Source organism: Rhipicephalus sanguineus, chromosome 1 (genome assembly GCF_013339695.2).
Source record: "Rhipicephalus sanguineus isolate Rsan-2018 chromosome 1, BIME_Rsan_1.4, whole genome shotgun sequence".
NCBI lineage: Eukaryota > Metazoa > Arthropoda > Arachnida > Ixodida > Ixodidae > Rhipicephalus > Rhipicephalus sanguineus.
Window position 1 is genome coordinate 34,796,574 of NC_051176.1, and position 21,126 is coordinate 34,817,699.

Here is a 21,126-nt window from a genome sequence, read left to right on the forward strand (position 1 = left end):
TTTTCGTTTCCGGTTGTACAGCGCCCTCTTTTGGTCGGCTACTTTAGTTCACAACGCCACCGCTAGCCTTATTTCCGTTGCACTGTCAAATGTACAGTTTCTCTTCCCTAGATGGTCGTATAGGTTTTCTGTGACAAGGTTCGCAATGCTCGAAACCGGATTGAAAAGGTTGAACAGGAATAACCACGAAGTAATCGCAATAATTCACTGAAAATCGTTAAAAACGCTTGGGAAACATGCGGCTGTCACCCAGGGTGACCATTGGTTCCTACTTTGCCCCAAACTGGCCACTTTACGACCCCGTCTGGCGACAAAAATTAAATGCTGGCTCCACGTATACTTTTTGGCTACTTTTGAACTTCTGTTCTGGAGCATTAGGTAGCCATTTTTCTTTTCGTTTGGAGATAAAACACACTGCTTTCAAGCTTTTCAGTCGTTGCGCGCCTGTGCGAGTACGCGTTCGCCCCCTGCCAGACTGGTGCGCATCGAGGCACAAAAGCGCAACGCGCGGTGCGCCTGTAAATACGCAGTGGCGAAGTTCTACGCATGTTGGTCAACCCGTGGCTAGCAAGCTGCCCGTCATATGTATTGATGCTACGTGCAATTTTATAATCCTGATTTTAAGCGCCTGTGTTTGTGAATTTGACGAAAACAGAGATCCGCAACAAAAATGAAGCTGGACTGTTTATCTTCAGCCACATTTCAATATCTGAAGCTGGACATTTACTATGTAAACTCTACTAATCAAAGTTGGTCTCTGGTGTTTAAGAACAGCTGCTTCAACATTTAATGTTTCCACTGGCTTGTTCGTTGGAATGTTCCAAAGTCACTCTTTTTCTGGCAAGAAGTCTATCTATTTGCATAAACTATATGCAGGCCCACTGAATTTATCACAATTTATTCACTTATTCGCTATCTTTTGGGGTTTCATGACCAAGCCAGAGAGGAAAAAATTGTGTTCTTATCTCTGCGGCCTTGCCTACTTAAAATGGTATTATATACTGTTCAGTTATAAAAGCTGTAGTCATAGTACCGCTTTCGTACCGCTACATCTGAAGGAGGAAACAACCCGACAGAACCAAAGAGGTTTAACAAGATTCTGTAGTGGAAGCTCTCGCAACGCAGTACCGGGAGAGGTGAAGCCAGAGTTTGCCTCTACATTATCTCGGAAACATGGTCCTTTCGCTTGACTCGTGCTTAGATATCAAGTGGCTTTGCTCTGTGAATGTGCAAGCTTGGCTAATTGTTCAATAAGAGATCGTTGTTCCCGACGGAAGTTACATTATCAGTATAAGTATCGATGATTTCATCGCCAGTTAAGTTTGACAAAACTTTGAGTCGTTCAAAGCAAACCAGTAACACAACGACACACTTTGAGGACTATCTCCCCGGAAACCCTTACCGTGTTAAACTCGTAGGGCGTGTGAAAAAAACGCTGCTCTCTTTACATCATGCATGCCTCTGGTGGCCCTCGTAAGATGGCGCACCCCGGATTCACTTTTGAGGTATAATTTCCACTCCAGTAGCTCTTCTTAAGCCTCCTTGGACGGAACTCGCTGCGGACTACACGTATCTCAACTGCCATAACAAGCAGGAAGTCGATATAGCGCAGCAAAAAGTATGGCGCACGTCGCACACCGAGTTTTCGAATCGCCCTAACAAGATTCTAATTGCACCGGGGAAACCCTACATGTTTACCTCAAACATTCACGTCATTTAGGGTTTGTTAAACGGAGCAGTGGGAACTCTACGAACGGGAATCGCTGGGTGCCCGTGCTACGCACTTCGTCAGGTTTTACAGTAGTGGAGCTGCATTTAGCGCCCGATTTAGATCTAAGCCGATCGCTACGCAAGAACGATATTAGCACTGGATTTGTCTCACTACTCTACTTCTATATACTACCCAGGGCCTTAATTATAGTGTCCTGAGAAACCGTAATTGCTCGCCCAGAGTTGTCCGGCTAATTCGTGCAAGTAAGCGAGTGGTGAGCATCGGAAAAATGAAGCCGAAGAGAGGGTAAGAAAGAAATGGACGAAAGACTCACGTAAATCATTTTTCCAGCACAGCATTCCAGCATCCACTGACTTGCAAGCTCGTGCCGACACCCCGAACGCCATACAGCGCGGCCGTTGGCGTCGCGTCGTCGCTGATGCCCACGCCTGTGCGGTGGACGCACAGCTTGCGTCGCCGGGCCTTGCGAACAACGACCGGGCTCCACAACTTCCTTTGTAAAGCTGCTTTCTGTGCGGTGACCCGCTGGTGCGGCACATGCCCCCTCCTACCAAGGTTTAATCGCGTTTACCTGGTTCTACCTTGAGCGTCCCAAAGTCGGATACCTCTTCCGTTACCCGACTCCCAAGCCAGCTGCCAGATACCTGATGATTCCGGATACCCTTTTAACGTGAAAGCGTTTCTTGGCTAAGCTTGCGAAAGCGCCTACCCAAAAGGATGTGTGGAACGCTAAAGTGGAACGCTCAATCAGCTTAGATTGATAAATTGTGCACTGTGAACTCTATGGTGGTTAGTTTCGAAATCATAGCTTTATTCATAGAGGATAAAATCAAGGTGAACGTGTTATTTTTCAATTTCGCGGCGAAATCGCCGCGCGTGACGTCGCGGATTTCAGAGCGTTATTTTTTCGTATTTTGGCGACATTGGCTGAACGGAATTCCCTGAAAGTTGGTATGCTAAGTCTACGGCACCCTCAGAGGACAATGTACTTCATTTTTACCGATTAGGAACTCCTTATGACCTAGCTGACGACGCCAAAATCTAAGGCGTCGCGGCATGTGGCGTGAGAACGTGAAGGTGACGTCGCTAGCAGCATTTTCTTGTTGCGTGTTTTCTCGCTTACCAAGCGTCTTCTCGCGGTAAGCGTGGTGTTTTCCGTATTGTGAAATTGTAATTTACTAATACGCTAGAAATTGTTTTTCTATCTGGTGCCCTTTTTCTATTTAGTGTCCCTTGATATAATGTGACCTCTTTCACGAGAACTGATGTCCACGCTAACGGCCACAGCAACCAGCTGCAGCCACGGCGTAGGAGAGGGAAACTCCCGCAGCAAAAGATAATGTCTATACTCGACGGGGGGAACGAAAGTGCTAGTTAGAATAACCGGCGCACTGGGCAACTGCACTCAAGTCTGCGACACGTGATCACCGACGTAGCATTTACAGAGCGAGATGGGGCAGCAGCTACAACAGTTTTGAAATCAGTCAGAAAAGGAAATACTGAAGTGATTTATATATATACTGTAAGGCGAGAATGCGATACACAAGCGCCTTCCCACTGCTGCTGCCACCCATAGTGTACGCTGGCGCATCACATAGACGCTTACGGATCGCTGAGACAACTACCAAATATGTTTTACACGGATTTTTTACTGACAACCTGAACAGTTCATGGACGTCCTTCAATCCTTCTGTAACCTTCTTGCATATTCGCCCCATGCATGTCACTTGTAATCATATCTGCGGGGGTCTTGAGCACCACCAGCAAAATCAGTTTATTTATTTATTTACCATCACGGTCACAGAGCGGAGTGCTAAGAGACAGAGCAAACAAGATTAGAAATACAAATCAGCAGAAATTTGACTCTGATTATGCAAGATTAGTGGGAAAATACGACAAGAGAGAGAGAGAATTTTATTTGAAGGCAGAGAGGTCAACGACAAGATGTTACAACAGAGATATAGATAAATTAAAAATTCACAGTTTCGTCGCAAAAGCGGAGCAATAAGTACAATAGCAATCATTAGCGATTCCAGCATTTTTTTCGGGGGAAAGGGAGCGGGTTTCAACCGTTCATGCGTGCGTTTGTACATATGGGTGTACTGATGACACATTTCGGAATGAGGAATGAAGCCCCCCCCCCCCCTCCTGGCTACGCCACTGATAGAAGCAAATTGGAAGAACTAAGGGTGGCAACCTTGAATATTCGATCATGCGTAACTCAACAAACTGCTGGCGTGAGTAGACACGGTTGCTGCGGCGACCGAAGCGACCTTCGTGATTTCTACCGCTTCGACGCAAACTAAAGGCTCTGTTATACTCCGACTTCCGACGCGAACGCGCGCGAGGACGTTGCGTTTCGTCACGCCAAGCCGGCGACGCTACGCCAAGCGCAAATCGGTCACCGCTACAGTCGAGCCGGCTCCAACGCGCGGGGCGTTCGCATCTCGAGGAGCGCATGCGCAGTAAAGCGAAGAACGCGCCGCGCCACCTGTCCGGAACCGACGAAACAGCCCGCGAAGCAGGTTTCTGTGCATGCGAGTCTGGCGCGTCTGGCGCGAAATGCAGCAGGATCTATTCGGAGCCAAGCGACTCCCGAGCGCGCCAGCAGCCGTCGGCTGCGTCGGCGGTCAGTCGACGCCGGACTGTAGAGGGCTGTTTTTTGCTGACGTAACGTCGCCGCGACGAGCGTGCGCGCGCGCCGACGTTACGCTGGAGTGTATCAGAGCCTTAAGCGGTGATAAAACAGGACGCACAAAGGTACGAGTCGCCTGCTGGTTCCTTCCAAGATAGGGCGTGCGCGACCATGCCCACCCGAAACCAAATTACGCAGTTTCTGCCTTAGCTTCCCACGAGACACGGACTTGAGCCCCGATCGTTGGCTGCCTTCGCGCGCTTCTTTCACTCGCACGTACGACGCCATACTCAGCCATGTTATCGATTCGGGCCGTGTAAGGAACCTCATGGCGGTGGCGACACTAACGGTGACGGTGTCCATGGAGTTGCTATCGCAGCAGAAAATAAGTGCAGCATTATTAATTATGCACCGGTAGCTATTAAGGTGCAAAGTACAACAAGATGTTACGAAACATAGGCTTAATAATATACCACTATTTAAAATTGTTCCTAGCGATTTCAGAAGGCAAATCGAATCATTCGATGTGCGCGGTATGTAGGGCTGTAGGAATGATTCAACTCTACGCAACGGAATGCCTATCTGAAGAACGGCGCGAGACATAATGAGGATGACGTATTAGCTATTGGCGTAGGTAGGAATGATAATAAAGTTTGTGAAAAAGGCTTAGGCTGAGCTTTGTATGCCGACAATCAAGCGTAGGTAATTTAAGGTTAGCTTTCAATCACGTGATAGTCGGATTGTAATTAAAACTATCAAGTCGATCGAGCCATCTGCGCCATTTTGGTGAATGCATCGAATTATCACGATATCGATCCCAAACCAACGTTCTAGCTTTCGAGCTATTCTCGCTTTATACCGCGAGAGGCGATACTACTCTCCCGGAGCTCATGCCACGTGGGTAGGTATATAGAAGCAGACTCCCGTGCCGCCCAATACATTCGTCTGGGACACACAGTTACACGCCGACACTGCGCAATTCCTTGCGCTCGGTCTTTGCGCATGCTTCCTCTTCTCCTTTCACTCACAGCAAATGTTCTTTTTTCAGGGCGCCGTCTCCCAATTTTCGTGCAGTTTAGTCCATGTTCATTTCATTGTGCGCATGCTAAATAGTGGCGAGGGCCGGCATCGGTTGCTCGGAACCGAGGGAGCAATGCGCCTCGTCGGCAAGACACTGTGGTTGTGCGAGTCTTTGTTTCACCGCCATTAAAAGCACAAAACTGTGCACGCAGAATGAAAACTTCAGAATCGAAGCTAGTTCCACGCCTTCGAAATCTGAGTTAACAGCGGGGCTGCCAAGCAAGCGCCACCACCTGGCGAGCGCTTACTTGTTTCATGTTTCTTTCTTTCTCGATCTCTTTCTACGTCGTCTTCTTCTTTCTTTCAGATTTCTTTCTTTCTCTATCTTTTCTATATTATCCCCTCTCTTCCTTGTCCTCCTCCTCACATCACTGCTCCCCACACTCCCTCCTCTTTCCCATTTCTTGATATGGTATACTGTACATGGATATGCTATGGTTTAGCCCCTCACTTCCTCACCCTCACTTCCCTTTCCCAACCCCTTTGCTACACTACACTATGCAGGGCTATGCTATGCTAGGAGCTTCTTAGCACATCACTATGCATATACTATACTATGTGATGCTAGGAGCTGCTTGGAACGTACCCGCTTTCTGTGGCACATACCCGGCGAGCTTTGCGCGGACAGCGCACTACTCCAAGCTTAAACAACTCCGCTGCTATAACAATATCGTACATATTTCGTTTTTTTAGAGCGCTGCTTTTAGGTGCCGGTCTCTTGTTGGCCCTCATCGTAACTGTGCCAACGAGCGCTGTGTCGACGATCTGCTGGCTCAGGATCCAGGCGAAGCCCTTCTTTTGCAAAGGCAGGCTGCATTACAGCGGAGGAGGAGAGAAACTTTTATTCAAAAGAAAGAGCAGGTTCGTGGTTCGTGGCCTGCTTGGTTCGTCTAGCAGTGCTTCCTGTCCTCAGCGTAGGGCGCCACAGGCCTGGAACAGGAAATAAGAAAAAAATGCAAGGGAAATATCTTGACTCGCGAGCCTCCAGCCCGCGACTCGCCTCTTTTTACGCGGACGGCGGTGTTGCTGGGGAACCTTCGTCATTGAAAAAAAAATATAAGAAGGAAGAAGCAATAAAAAAATTGAAAGTAGATAAAGGGAAAAAGTACTGGCCCTAATCTAGCACTTAGGGCTCTGAGAGTTGCACTCGCACTGACTGTGTTGGTAGACTTGTGATTAACTTGTGTCCCGGCATTGTCAAGCTATCGAAAGATAGTTTCTACCACGTGCTCCTCGGCTATCATGTTTTCTTTTGATGACGGAAATAAACTGAAATGAATTAACTGTGAGCCACCTTCTTTTCCTTCTCAGTCGGTGAGTTGATACTTGCCGCGAAATTCTTCTTGCATCTAACATGGGCTCGCATTGGCTCCAGGATCGGAAGCATTGGAAGCTTATGCACCTCACCTGGCATTGCACTGCCTCCAGGATCGGCGCACCTTTGACAATGCGTTGATTTCGTGCGAAGCCACCATCACGTGCCCTGATGTTATGTGACGTCATAGTGGCGTCACGATTATGTCATAAGGGCGTCACAATATTTTGCGATCTGGGACGTCATGATGACGTCATCGAGCCCTAATATCTGATCACGTGACATTTTGCATCGTTGCTGTTGACACAGACGGCAACGGTCACTGCTTGTTCGATGAGGCATGCAAAGCTTTTGCCTTGAAATATAACTCTTCACTTGAACCTCAATCATCAGTTTGATACCACTTTGCCACAGCGTTTATACTAATTGCTGCTTATACTAACGTATACTAATATTATTTTATTATTTTATTTATATAATTTTGCTTTTTATGGCATACCAAAATATCCACTCTATCATTAACTCATTCCATCCCTTTGTTATATATGTCTTTAATTTTTATCATGATTTTCCAACAATCCGCGCCGGCGTTTGACAGGGTGGTCTCGAAACATAGCGAAGAGTCACACGGTAGTTGTGCAACTAAAAGAGATCACACTTTCACCGCAAGGGTGAAGTGTGATAGCAACATTGTAATGTGTTACGAAGTAAGGCTGGCAGCTAACTCATTTGTATCCGGTCTCACGTAACTCTACAAAACGCCCTATGTAAGAGAATACGGCCGCTCCAGGGAGAGAAGCGGACTTCGTACAGTTTCTTCGCGTTGAGAGCACAGTACGTAAGACGGTATACAAGCCGTCTGCTGATGCCTGCCGAAATAGCGCGCGCGCCAGCGATCCGACCACGCCCTTAGAATCAAAGTTCACAGTTGCTGCTCAAACGAGCCTCCCCCCCCCCATTCCGCGTTTCTTCATGCTCCTTCAAAACGGGCGGGGCGTTTCCTGTCTGCTTGAGCAGCAATCGACGGGAGGCATCGCACTCGGGCTGATATCGCATGCGCCGTCCGTGCGACGGGGATGGGCCGTCTCGTTTCATCTCCGCTTCAGCCGCGTTCGCCGCCCTTGCTTGCGCGCTTTTACCCGCGGGTAGAACATGCGATACGTGGGGGGGATGTTATCGACTTGGACGATTAAAAGTCAGCATACCAAATCAGGGAATAAAAAGCAAAAATAAAGGGCTACCTGTAAGTGCAGTTCACACCACCGAACTTAAAAAAGAAGGGGAAAAGGTGAAAAAATAATAAAAATGCGAAGCGATAATAGAACATTAAAAAGAACCATTTCAATGGTTAACAAAAGAACACAAAATAACAACCAAGTATCAGTCTGTAAGTGTACGTGTACTCTCAAATTGTTTCCCTCAATATATTGCCATATGAAAACATGCGTGCAGCTACACTGACATTTCACATTACGGAATATCGCAATCGTGCGTCTTTTTTTCCACAAGCAAACCAAATCGACATGCACGCCCGTGAAATCAGATGAAAAGTAAAACTACACCAAATAACGCAAGCACACAAGAAAATATTTCACTTATTGTTTTCCTTCATCCACTCCCTCTTCCCGATGGAGTAGGCAGGCGTTGTGCCGCTTGAGGTGGCAGCCTGTTCCCTGCCTATTTCCTCTGTCTTCACGCTTTCTGTGTAACAACAACAACAGCAACAATAATAATAACAATAATAATAATAATAATAATAATAACAATAATAATAATATTAATAGCTATATTCTATCTGCCTACATTTTGCTCTTTCACTTCGACATGTTCGCAGTATGGCAGCATCAGGGAAAGTTTGTCAACTTCCTGCACGTACACATTGATAGAAATGAAGTGCGAAAAAAAAGGCAAAACACGTACGCTTGCAGGCTTACGAACCAAGCTTTTTAAGTCCACGCCGCATTGAGCGCTGTATACAGGGTGTCAGAACGAAATGTTTTTCGTTTTGGTTTTAGTTTTCTTCCACCGAAAAAACTTCCGTCCTGTTTCTGTTCCTGCACGAAAAAAAGAAAGGCTGTGTGTTCGTAGTGGCTTTTATTTGCATACAAAGCCATTTAAAATTATAGTAACGATAGAAACACAGCATTTATTGTTCCTCATAAGATAATTATCTGAGCAGGGTGAATGCTATGCTTCAAGAGAGTGAGCGTGATCGCAAAGCAGCATGTCATCCATTGATACGCGAGACCGCTGTTCTGATGAAGCAAACTTCGGCGCCGAGAATGCCCTCTCCACGTTGGCCTGTGTTCTCCGCCATGTGGTGGGCGGGTTCGAGCCGAGGCGGCCTAGGATGCAGGCCGAAGCCCGAGGGCCGCGAAATGAATACGCACGCTCCGGCTTCCCAGCAGAAGTGCCGCCGTTTATTTACAACACTCCCGTTTTGTATTACATCCTCGACGGCGCCTCTTATCCGGCTTGGCACTCACTATCTCTACATCCCCCCTCTTGGGAAAATCACAAAGCAACACCCCACTCTCAGGTATATAACATAATAACCAACACTTCTTTGCACGCTCTACATGTTCAGCTACACCGGTGTCCTAACGCAACGTCGAGACCGAGTGCGCATAACTGACGCAGGCGGTCTTCAGGGAGCAGCCGGGGCAACCTGTGGCTTGCAGCCGGTAGAGGAATAACCGCCCTAGGAGTTGGACTGCTGCACACAGGCTCTGGGTGAGTTGAATTCTGTGGCGGGCTTTTGTATCCTTGTGGCAGTGGACTGGAGCTGCCGAGATCACAAACGCTTGATGACGGAGACTGCTGCGTAACCAATTGTCCCTGGTTGCGGACGAGAGTACCTGCATCTGTCTGGACCACATAGGAGCGTGGACGCTGCGCTTGGCTAAGAACTGTGCCAGCACATTATGCATCGCGATTCCAGACTTTCTCGCCCTCTCCCAGGTTACACAAATATTGCGCAGCATGCCGACGGTCGAAATCTTGACGCTGGCGACGTCGTTGGGCAGTGCCGCGCGTGTGAAAGTCGGTAGGGTGCGGGGATCCTGGAAGCAATGTGGCTGTTAGGACCGGTTGGCGACTCCTGAGGCTGCACCCCATTAGCAGCTGAGCGAGGCTATACCCGCTCACGCCAGGTGCGTTAGAGTACGACAAGAGGTCCAAAGGCCCGTCTGGAGACTTCTTCAAATGTTCCTTGACAGTCCGCACCATCCGCTCGACTTCGCCATTAGACTGCCGGTACCTGGCACTGCTGGAGACATGGGAGAAGCCGTAGCTTTGAGAGAAGGCGCGGAACTCTGCTGACGGAAATTGACGTCCATTGTCTCTGACGAGGGTCTCTAGGACCTCATGGCTTGCGAATACACTTTTGATGATATAGATCACCGTTGTGGACGTCGCCATACTTCTGGGTACCTTGATTAGTAATCGACGAGGAGAAAGTAGTCTGCTCCTTCGTGATGAAAAATATCCACCTCGACTCACTCCCATGGGCGGCCAGGCGTCACTGTAAGAAGCAGTGGCTCTGCTCGCTGTACGCCAATGGTAGCGCAGTTGGTGCAGTTCTCCACCATGGTCTTAATCTGGCTCCCCATGGTCGGCCATTAGACAATTGCGCGGCAACGGTTCGCTCCGAGGTATCCATTGTGAATGAGGGACAGGACGTACTTCCGCAGAGAAGCGGGCACCAGTAGGCGTCCTCCGCAGGGGAGAAGGTCATTGCCGATAGTGAGTTCCGCACAATGAGGCCAAACCTGAGCCATGCTGACAGGCAGATTCTCCTTCCGAAGCCACCCTTGCTCGCAGTACGACTTGACCTGAGTGCACTCCCAACCTGCAGCCTGGTGAGCTCGGAAGTCGTCGAGGAGGACCGCAAATGTGGGAGCGATAGCGCAGAGTGCTTCTTGGATGTGCAGCTCTACCATGTCGACGGCTGGAGTCGCTGGCAGCTCGGCGACTGGGTGTCGCGAGAGTGCATCTGCGGTGGACAACTGTTTCCCAGGTACATACTTGACATCGAACTGGTGCTGGAGGAGGCGGATGCGAAAGCGCTCGATGCGGGGTGGCATGAGGTCGAGGTCCGCAGTTCCAAGGAGCTTGACAAAAGGCTTATGGTCGGTCTCCAGGGTGAAACGAAGACCCCGAAGAAGTTCGTCGAACCGGTTAATTGCCCAGGTGGCACACTGGCAGCCAGTGCCTCTTTTTCGAACTGGCTGCACCTTCATTCTCTTTTTGTCAGTGCACGAGAGGCGTATGCAACTGGTCGGCGATCCCCTGATGGCTGGTCTTGAAGAAGCACTGCACCCAGCCTGAAAGAACTGGCATCTGCAGAGACTGTCGTCAAGAGTGCAGGGTGTACCTTGCAAGGCAGATGCCCGAGGACAGCTTGGTCTTTAGCTGCCCAAATGGCAAGGATTGCGCTGGCCTCCACGTGCAGGATATCAGGAGACTTCGCATCGGTGCGGTCGTCTGACAGAGACCCGGGAGGAAGGGACCCACATAGTTGAGCATACCAAGAAAACGTTGGACACCATGAGCGTCCTGAGTAGCTGGCATGCGCTGAATGGCCGCCACCTAGTCTGGATCAGGAGCAATGCCAATGGCACCTACGACGACGCCAAAAAAATCGTACACTGGACGCACCGAAACTGTACTTGGCAGCGTTGAGGGTGCCCCCCCCCCCTCTTTTTGAAGGTGATCGTGGACTGCTTGGAGGCGCTGGTCGTGCTCTTCGGTGGTGCGGCCAAACATAAGGATGTCGTCCATGAGGTTAACGACACCGGCCAACCCTTCCGGCAGGCGAAACATCTGATGTTGGAAGTATTCTGGGGCCGACGTTATGCCGAATGGTAGGCGGCAATAGCAGTATCTGCCAAACTCAATGATGAAGGTCGTATACTTCTTGGAGTCACGCGCCAGGCGTACTTGGTGGAAGCCTGTAGTTGCCCCCAACTTCGAAAAAACGCAGGCATCGGCGAGCAGTCCTAGGGTTTGGTCGACGGTCGGGACTACGTGGCGTTCCCGCAGAACGACTTGGCTGAGGTTGGTCAAATCTACGCACAGGCGGTTACCTCCCGCTGGCTACGAGACGACGACAAGGCCTGCGCACCAGTCCATCGGTTCGTCGACATGCTGGATCAAGCCCTCCTGCTCTGTTTTGTCAAGCTCCTTTTTCGCGAAGTCTCGTAGGGGTATCGGGATACGCCGGGCTGTGCTTAAGGAATACGGTACCGCATAAGGCTCGATACGGATCGTGTACTTTTCCGGGAACGTGCCCAGGCCGGTGAAAAGGGCTGGAGCGGCTTGCGGAGCTGGTGTGATCGGCAGAGCTGGTGTGACGGCGCCGACAAACTTGACGACACCAAGGGCAACGATGGCGGGATAGCCGAGACGGGGCTGCTCTTGTCCCGCAACGACGTAGAGGCGTTCATTGACTTGCCGTCCTCTCCAAGACAGCGCCGCGGAGAAGGTGCCAAGAAGCTTCAGGAATTGTTTCCCAGCTCCGAAAAGTTTCTCGCCACGCGGCTTATTGAGGATGGCTGGGCAGCCAGAAAAGGTACGCGGAACAACCTAAACGTCGGCGCCGGAGTCGAGAGGGCGCCGTTGACCCGAACTTCAACGCACCGCCCTTTCCGAGCCACCACCGCGACGTAGTGGAGCTCCGCGGATCTGAGGCACTTCTTTTCGCTTCTTGCAGTGGTTAGAGAACGCTTTAGCAGCTGGGCAGTCGGACCATCGGTGAGCCTCGTGACCGCACAAGGGCCCCTGCCCGACTTCGCTGCTTTTCGAAGCCTCGCCAACGTTTATATTGCTTGGTTATGAATCGTCGGGCCAGTCACGTGACGCAAAGTTGCCAGAGTCCCATCTGTGGTTTCGTCCACGTGCGCGCTGCGCGGGTTTACGTGAAGTCGTAGCGTCCACGTGGGCTGCCGTCGGCGGTTTCCCAGCGGTGAAGGACAGCCGTTGCTTGTCGCGCTCAGCGTCTTCGTGCTGACGGGCTTGCACAAGTGCGTCGTGTGGGGAGAGGCTGGGGTGCGGCACAGCTTGTCTCAGAGACGAGAATCCAACAAACACACGACGAAATGGTTGCGAACAAGACGCTCTTCAACGGCTAATGTCGGATAGTTTTACTTGCGCACCATGTTCCGAAAGGCCGCGAAGAAACTGTCGACCGTTTCGCTTGGCTGTTGCGTCCTCTTGTGGAACCGAGAGCTCTCGTACACCTTCTTTACATGGCTCACGATGTAGCTTGTGAGCCGCCGGGTGACTTCCGCTTAAGACTTATACGCGTCTTTGTCGGACATGAGTGAACTGAGGCGTGGCCGTAAACCCATGCAGTAGAGGATGGTCCTAACCATTGTCTCGTACGGCGCTGCGTGAATGCTGTTTGCGAAGGCACAGTCTTCGAATTGCTGAATCATGGAAGCCACTCGCCAGCATCGTTGAAGAAGCATGGGGCCGGGCTCCCGAGAGTGGCGGCAGCAAGAATAGGAACTGGAGCGCTTCTTTATTAGCCACATCGAATGGCAGGAACCTGGTACCCCACTTCTGACACCATGTCGTGGGCAGGTTAGACCCGAGGCGGCCGAGGATGCAGGCCGAAGCCCGAGGGCCGCGGAATCAATACGCACGCTCCAAGTCCCCAGCAGAAGTGCCCCCGTTTATTTACAACGCACCCTTTTTAAACTACATTATAGAGGGTGCCTCATATCCGGCTTGGCACTCGCGCCCTCTACAGCTGGAGCACCAGGGACGTTAATACGCTGTTTTCGTTCTTCCCAAAATTTCAACATATCTTAAATTTAGAATCCCTGCCTGAGATATAGAATTTGGTCCTTGACCTCGATTGTCCCGTATCGCCAAATTTTCCCGTGAACCGAAAACCGATAAAAAATATTTCGGTATCAAATTTTTGTTCTGGACGAAGATACCGGGTTTTCGGTTTCCAGTTTTGGTTTTCGTTCCGTTCCGACACACTGGCTGTATATGTCATGTGTGGATCCTCAGTATTTTATACCTGAGCAAAAAAAGTCACAGTTTCGCCGCAACGGCGAAGCAATGAACGCGATAGCAACAAATTAGAATGTAACGCGAAGAACGGAAAGCAGCTCGAAATTTCCACCGCGTCGCTCAAGCGCAAAGGATGCACGAAAAGAACGCAGACAGGACGATCGCGAACTATCAAGTGTCACAGCTCGACACTTAAAGCGCGCTGCTCAAACATAAAGAAGGACGCACGAAACGAACGCACAGGCATACACAGAACGAGCGCGAACTTACAATTGTTGCAGTTATTGCTTCTTTCTGTTTGAAAAGCGCGCTCCTTTCGTAAAACGCGGCCGCTGCAGCGAGCGCAGTGACCTTTGTACGCTTTGTAACTTCAGCGCGGATATCGCGGTGAAAGCACAAGACATACAAACCACGCCCCTCACGGGATAAGCGCTCGCGCAGGCCACCGCGCTCTGTAGGGGACAGTGCACCTGGCGTGGCACGAGGCGCGCGCATCGCAACGAGCGGGGCGACGACCTTTAAAGCGCGCCTCTTGCGTCCTTCGCACCATCTTGCTGGTGACCAATAAAACAGGCTGAAGTAAATGGTGTAAAACAGGCTGAAGTAAACGCAATACAATGAACAAGAAACGCTCCTTGTTCGCTGGAAGACCTTGTGGCACCTAGAGCACTGCACGGGCCCGGGCCGATCTGAAAGCCCGGGCCCGGCCCGGCCCGCGGGCCGGTACGGGCCGTCCGAAGCGTTTTTCTGCTGGCCTGGGCTGGGCTTGACTGAAAAGTGCGGGCATTGGCCGGGCCCGGGCTTCAAACTGCGGGCCTGGTCCGGGCCCGGCCTTGAGGCTGCGGGCTGGGCCGGACTCGGGCCCGCTCATTAAAAGGCCTAAGTCGGGCCTTCGAGCACACGCGAACGTTATGCATTGCATGCCGGATTAATTTCGACCACCTGGAGTTCTTCAACGTGCACCTAAAGATAAGTACATGGATGTTGTTGCATTTCGCCCCCATCAAAATGCGGCCGCCGTGGCCGCGGGCATTGCACCCGCGTCCTTGGACTTAACAGCGAAACAGCTTAACCGCTGAGCTACTACCACGGGCAAAGCAACATTTCGGTGCATGCATACACCGCATTTTCCGTCCGATTGCCCGCTACAAAGCGCAAGGCATCATCAATAATCATCATCAACAACTAATATCCTCTAGCGGGCCCGGGCCGGGCCTGGTCATGAACACGCGCTCCCTGGATAAATTTAGTAATGAACGCCCGGGCTTGGAACAACGGGCCCGCGCCGGGCTCGGTATGGGTTCGGTCATATACACCCGGGCAGAGCCCGGGCTGGGCTCGGGCTTCATAAAGCGGGCCCGTGCAGTGCTCTACATTGTTCAACCCACTGAATGAAGTGCACCACACAAGCTCTCGATTGGGCTCGGCATGGCTGCGCCCCATCACGTATTCCGCTACACTCAGGATGTGCCCTCCCATTCTAATCGCCCAATGTTTGGTAATTATTTCCGTTGGGAACTGTTTTGCTCTTATTTGCAGCCTCGACTTTGGTCCCAAGAGGGGCAGTATCATTGCAACGCGTTAAGGAATCCCAGTAAATCGAAGCCGGGTTTATTGCAAAGTGCCTTAGTCTGGGAGCATTGAGTAATGGAGGCGTCGTAGAACAAATGTCAGCAACAAAGCGATAAATGATAGCCATGAAGGTATCCAGTAATAACGTGCTTGCAAAGCAGTGTTACAAAAAGGAAAGCAATCCAAAGAATAATCAGATAAATTACGAGAAATAAAGCTCATGTTAGCAAAAAATGTCGTGCATCGCTCATGTATTAGAAAGGTAATAGCAAAAAAAAAACGCACATAGCTCGAGCACATAATCTAGAAGTGACACATAAGTTGCGAAAATGTGCTTGCAAAACAGCACTAAACTTACCGCAAATGGGCAACGAAAGAAGGAAATATTAAGGGCTCCTTGCTTTGTTTGACAGAACCTTAATGAACACCAACAGATAATGAAGACAAGGCAGGTATAGGGGACGTTAATTTTACTGTTTGAAGTGTATTGTAGTGATTATGATAGAAATATGAAGAGAGTAAAGTGGAAGAAAAGACAATTTGCCGCCAGCAGGGACCGAACCGGAACGTTCAAGCGAAAAAAGATACCCAGCGGCGCTCACTTACACTGCCACGTTTGCATGCACATAAATACCCGATAAAGTGGAGGAGTGGACGACCGCCGCCGTAGCTCAACTTAAAGTCCCTAGATTTTTCCTTTTTACTTAAGTACCGACAACTGCCTCCTTTCACGGCCCTCTCTCACGCGCAGCTGGCGTCCGACGCCATTTTCTTCCTAACTTGGAAGATTTACAAAGCCATGTGCGTCCAAGTACATTAGCCACGCATCTTTCAGCGGACAATATGCTACCGCGACGCGCCTTTCTCCTCCCGTCAACACCCTGTCATTAGTGAATGGGGGACGCGTTTCACCAGGTGCTGGAAAAGAGTTAGGAAGAACATGGCTACCGAAAACGAGCGTTAGCCAATGAGATTCGTCGCCGGCGCTTCAATGGTTGTCGGTACTTAAGAAAGAACAGGGAAAAATCTAGGGACTTTAGCTCAACTGGTAGCTCATCGGGCGCGTTACTCGATGGTTACTGGTCGGTGGTTATGTGGTCATGTGGTCAGTGATCATGTGGTCGTGACGTTGACGAAGGCAGCAGTCAGCACGTCAGAGATGAAACTCTTTATTTGGCCGAACTTGTGGCCGGGAAACTGATAGCGGCGAACAGAGCGTCGACCGTCGATCAACTGACAAGCGGTGAAGCGCGTCGGCATTTAAACATGTGCCGTCGAATATTCCAGCGTAATCGCTGGTTGTCGCGCAAGTTCTAGAATAAGCTCGAGTGTTCGCGTCTTGCGCGCAATCTTAACAAAACGATCTACAATAATCGCGAAGCATCTCGAACAATGAGGCACAGCTTGCGCTTAGCGTTGCTGACAGTCTTTGTGGGTTAAAACCGAGTACAGCAAAAGTGATAATAAGAAACGCACGTGGCAATATAGGCAATATACGCAAACCTGAATATGTGCAAAAAAGTGTAGTACTTTTTAAGAAAAATAAAAGGTACAGTTATTCCTACGTATATCAAAAGCACTTATTAGTAAGCAGCTTTTAGACATTAACTAAATTTCGTTGAATGATACATATCTATACTATTGGCAAGGCTGCCATCGACATAATTGTGCTCATGCATAAAGTTGTGTGGTTATTGTATAAAATGTGTTACTTGTAATAGTATTTCCTGCATAGTATGGTTGCTGCAGCGTGTACTGTATAAAAACTACTTCTTTTATGATATTATTAAGGAGTGCTAAGCGAATTCTCTCTACATATATTGACGAAGTGAGTGAGGTCTGGCTCCCCCACTCGCGAATGACTTGGTACGCCACTAGTGGTCGCTCTTTATTTTGCCGTACCTATCGCGTGCGCGAAACTGGTCACCATTGCCGGTAACTGACTCGATTGTGTCGTATATCGCGCGCATGAAATGTACCGCAAGGGCCGGCTTGGGCGTCAGCTCGCCTGTGCTTCGTGACTGCCTGGATATTGGCCGCCATTGTCGTCGGCCGCCCGGACGCTCGCTCACCGAGAAATCGCCGTGGTGATGAGCAGAGCCGAGATTTCAGGCAAATGCCTATTTCGTTCCTAGCGTTCCTATCGCGCCACTTTGATATATAAGCATAAATTTGAGGTTAAGAAGGACTTATAACGCGATAGCGTTAGAGAGCTCGTTTCGCAGAAATGCCGCCGTCGGTGTCGGAGTCGCTACGTCGCTTGTGAGCGAAAAATCGTCCGTGACCGAAAAATCGAGAAAGATGCAAATAAAATAAACAATAAAAATCTTCGGTTACATTGAGGATCGATCCCGGGCCGTTCGCGTGGCAAGCAGGTGTCCTACCACAAAGCCACGATGATACCTGCAACTGCTTCGAGAAAAAACACTACATAAATGCCACGTAGTGGAAGGAGTCTCCTTAACGCATTTTGCTCGGCAGGTGTCACGACGAAAATGAGCCCATTCGGCGATTTGTAGGCGCATTGACGAGGCCATCGAACTACGTTTTTTGCGCGACGTCATGCTTCGAAAACAGCCGGGACAGTGCAGCCATCGCCGCTAAAAACACAGACGAACTTTCAAACAGCTCCAAAAATGGACAACTATGCCCATCTAGCGGAAAACACAATCCAACTCCTTCTAGAGGAGGCGTTTATCAAGCAAACAGCAAACGTTAGATAATGTGCTGCCATCTTTGAGGCATTGTGAGAAATATGTACCATTACTACCTACAAACCTGTACCATTACTATAGATACATAGCGCGCGCGCGTGTGTGTGTGTCTGTGTGCGTGTGTAACAACACACATTAATAAGTATGCACTTTGTGGTTGAAGTGCGCACTAGGGGCAAGATTTCGCTATCGCGTTCAACTCTTAAAGGGGCCCTGCAACACCTTTCTTAGTTATATTGGAATAGTCTCATTATTGACGTATGACTCTTCACGAGTCATATGCCGCAAAAATTTTTCGAATCCGTCAAGTCTAAGTGGTGTTACCAAATTATAGAGATCACGTTCCGCAGCTTTCTCCCTCAACTCAACGCCGCGAGCGCGCGGAAAGCTGCGCGGGGCGTGAAGGGAGGGAGGGCGGAGGTGCGAGGAGGCGCCGAAGAGTTACGTCAGCGCCGGCGGCATTTTTTTTCTTCATTTCTTTCTCTCTGGCGTCTCGGCGCAACCACGTGATCTGTGGCGCCACTTCCGGTCGGCTTGCGCGGTCGTCGTCGAGCGGAGCCCATCGCACAGTGTATCGCGCGTGCTTGAAAACTGCGAGTCGGTTTGGTAATGTTGGGTGCGCACCTCGAACTGCCGTAGTGTTTTCATCGCTCTGCCAACCATGGACGCAAACCTGCGTGCGCGTTTCGAACGAATGACAGCTGAGGTGGGTTTCGACCCACACTCCGATACACCGCCTCGTCGCACTGCTCGCGCTTGAATCGTATTCAACACGGCAAAGCTGCGTGCACCCTTCTCCCAGTTTCGGTACTTCGATGCTGTTTGCTCTTCGAATGCGGGCGCACAGCGAGTGCGGGCTGACAACAAAGAACTAAAGACTAGAAGAAATGATCGTGGGGCATCGGGCCGGCGCGGACCCATCCCCCGGCTGTCTGCAGCTACCGTGAAAATGCGAGTCTGCTTGGTTGCTGTGTCGCGGTTTCTCGGGAACCTGAGACTACGGGGAGGATACGCCGAGGTACGGCTCGATGACATACTGAACAGACAGCGAACGGGACTCTCGCCATACAGCGAACACAGGTATCCTAAGCTAGCCGGCGCCAGCATTGTTATCGGAGAAATGCTGCACCGCTGCCCCGGTCGGTCGTGAGAACGTGCCGACGATGCAGCTTCCAGCTGACGAGGCAACACTCGAACGGCTGCCACTCTCAACGGCAGCCGGCGATGGTCAAAAGCACAGAAATATTCACGATTTCGGCACTGCGCATGGTGAAGAAAACGCAACCACGCAACTACGAGCAGACGAGCTGTCGGTGAGACCGGAAGTGCTAATATTAATGTTTTTTCGGTGTTTTAACGGCATAACACAATATAAACATACATATTATCTACTTATTGAACTCAAAATTAATAACAAAGGTAATAATGAGGGTGTTATCGTGATTATAACATCAGCCAATGGTGGAACTGCCGACTATTGCGTCGTATATTGCGGACTAATACATCATTTGTCGAGAGAAGAGGGAGCGATTTTCAGCTGACTTTGAGAATTTATTGTCAATTCCAGGCAGCTCGCTTCGCTATAATATTTGGCTCGCGTGTTCTCGGGAGCCTCGACTACCGATTGGCGGCGCTTTTTGACCCTGCTCAAAAAGTGTTGCAGGGCCCCTTTAAAGGTGAAGCTTAAGGGTCCCCCAATTTTTATAGTGTTTAATAGTGCCTATAAATGCCTATTTTTTGCGTTGGGGCCTAAATGCTTACAAGTGCTTATTATCGCCTGTTTTCAAACTTGGCGGTTATATGAACACTATTTAGACTCACGTTTCACTACCGGGTGCAACTTGAGACCGTTATTCTTGTTACCGCGCACGACTTACTGCTCGGAACTATGGGGTCCAATCCAGTCCTCTAGTTCAACCAACTCCCGGAAACAACCGCTAGCAGCAGTGAAGTGGGGCACGCCGGCGAGCATTCGCAGCCTCACCGCCAGGGCGCGATCGGTTGGCGAATGCGAGACCGCGGAGAGCCGTCAGCGGACAGGAGAGGGAAGAGCACAAAAAATTAAGGCAGCTTCGCACTAGGGGTGCCAAGCCTGAAGGAAGTGGCCTTCTCTGTTTCTCTTTTTCTCTTTCTATCTGCCTCTGTTTCTCTTTCTCGCATCTTCCTGCTTTTTCTATATGTTTTTTTCTGTTTATGTACATTTCTTTTTTTCTATGTAAGTATTTGTTCTAACACGAAAGCTGTTTTGTGCCGGGGTCCAGCACGGCTCCGCTGACGTATTTCCGTCACGAATATGACGTTGTAAAATATAAAGACTAGCAGTTCCCAAAGAAAAGAAAACCAGAAGGAGAACTTCCGTCACCGGGAGTCGAACTTACGTCCCCTCGCTCCGCAGCGCGGGGCGCGGAACGATTCGGCCACAGACGGCACGTTCCGTTCATTTGACATGCTAATGGCGAGCTAATTATATGCACCATTTGCCGGCGGCGGTACTCGGAGATCGGTGGTACATCAGTGTGTTTTCGTTATCATGAGAGAGATGGCGCGAAGGGCCCGAAGAGCGCGCTTTAAGGTCGTCGCCCCACGCGGATGAGCGCGCGCCTCTACAGGGCGTGGTCGCTCGTGCGCGGGCTTATCTCGTGATGGCGGTGGTTTGTACTAGAGGTGTGCACGGGCTCCGGGTAGCCCGAAAGCCCGAGCCCGACCCGGCCCGCGGGCCGGGCTCGGGCGGGCCGACGTATTTTAACCTCGGGCTCGGGCCGGGCTCGGGATACTTGGAGTTTTATCGGGCCGGGCTCGAGCCCGGCGCAAACCCCGACTGAAGCCCGAAATATAAAGAATGAGCGGGAATTGTTTTCCAGCACGCATACAGCGCCTTTTCCGCGACCGCCCTTTACCGCTTTTCCTTTCCATTCGCTACTTTAAACAAAAGGGGAGCAGGTAAAGCACTGCCTGTGTTGCACTCCGACAAATAGAGAAGTAACACCACCTGAGCTAGTGACGGCGCCACGCGACTGTTCGCGTTAGATATGAGTGAAAATGCACACGACAG

General features: G+C 50.2%; 1 pseudogene; it reads right to left on the reverse strand.

Annotated features, from left to right (window-relative positions):
- Nucleotides 1–9,345: 9,345 nt before the first annotated feature.
- Nucleotides 9,346–9,990, reverse strand: LOC125757228 (uncharacterized; annotated as a pseudogene).
- Nucleotides 9,991–21,126: the final 11,136 nt, after the last annotated feature.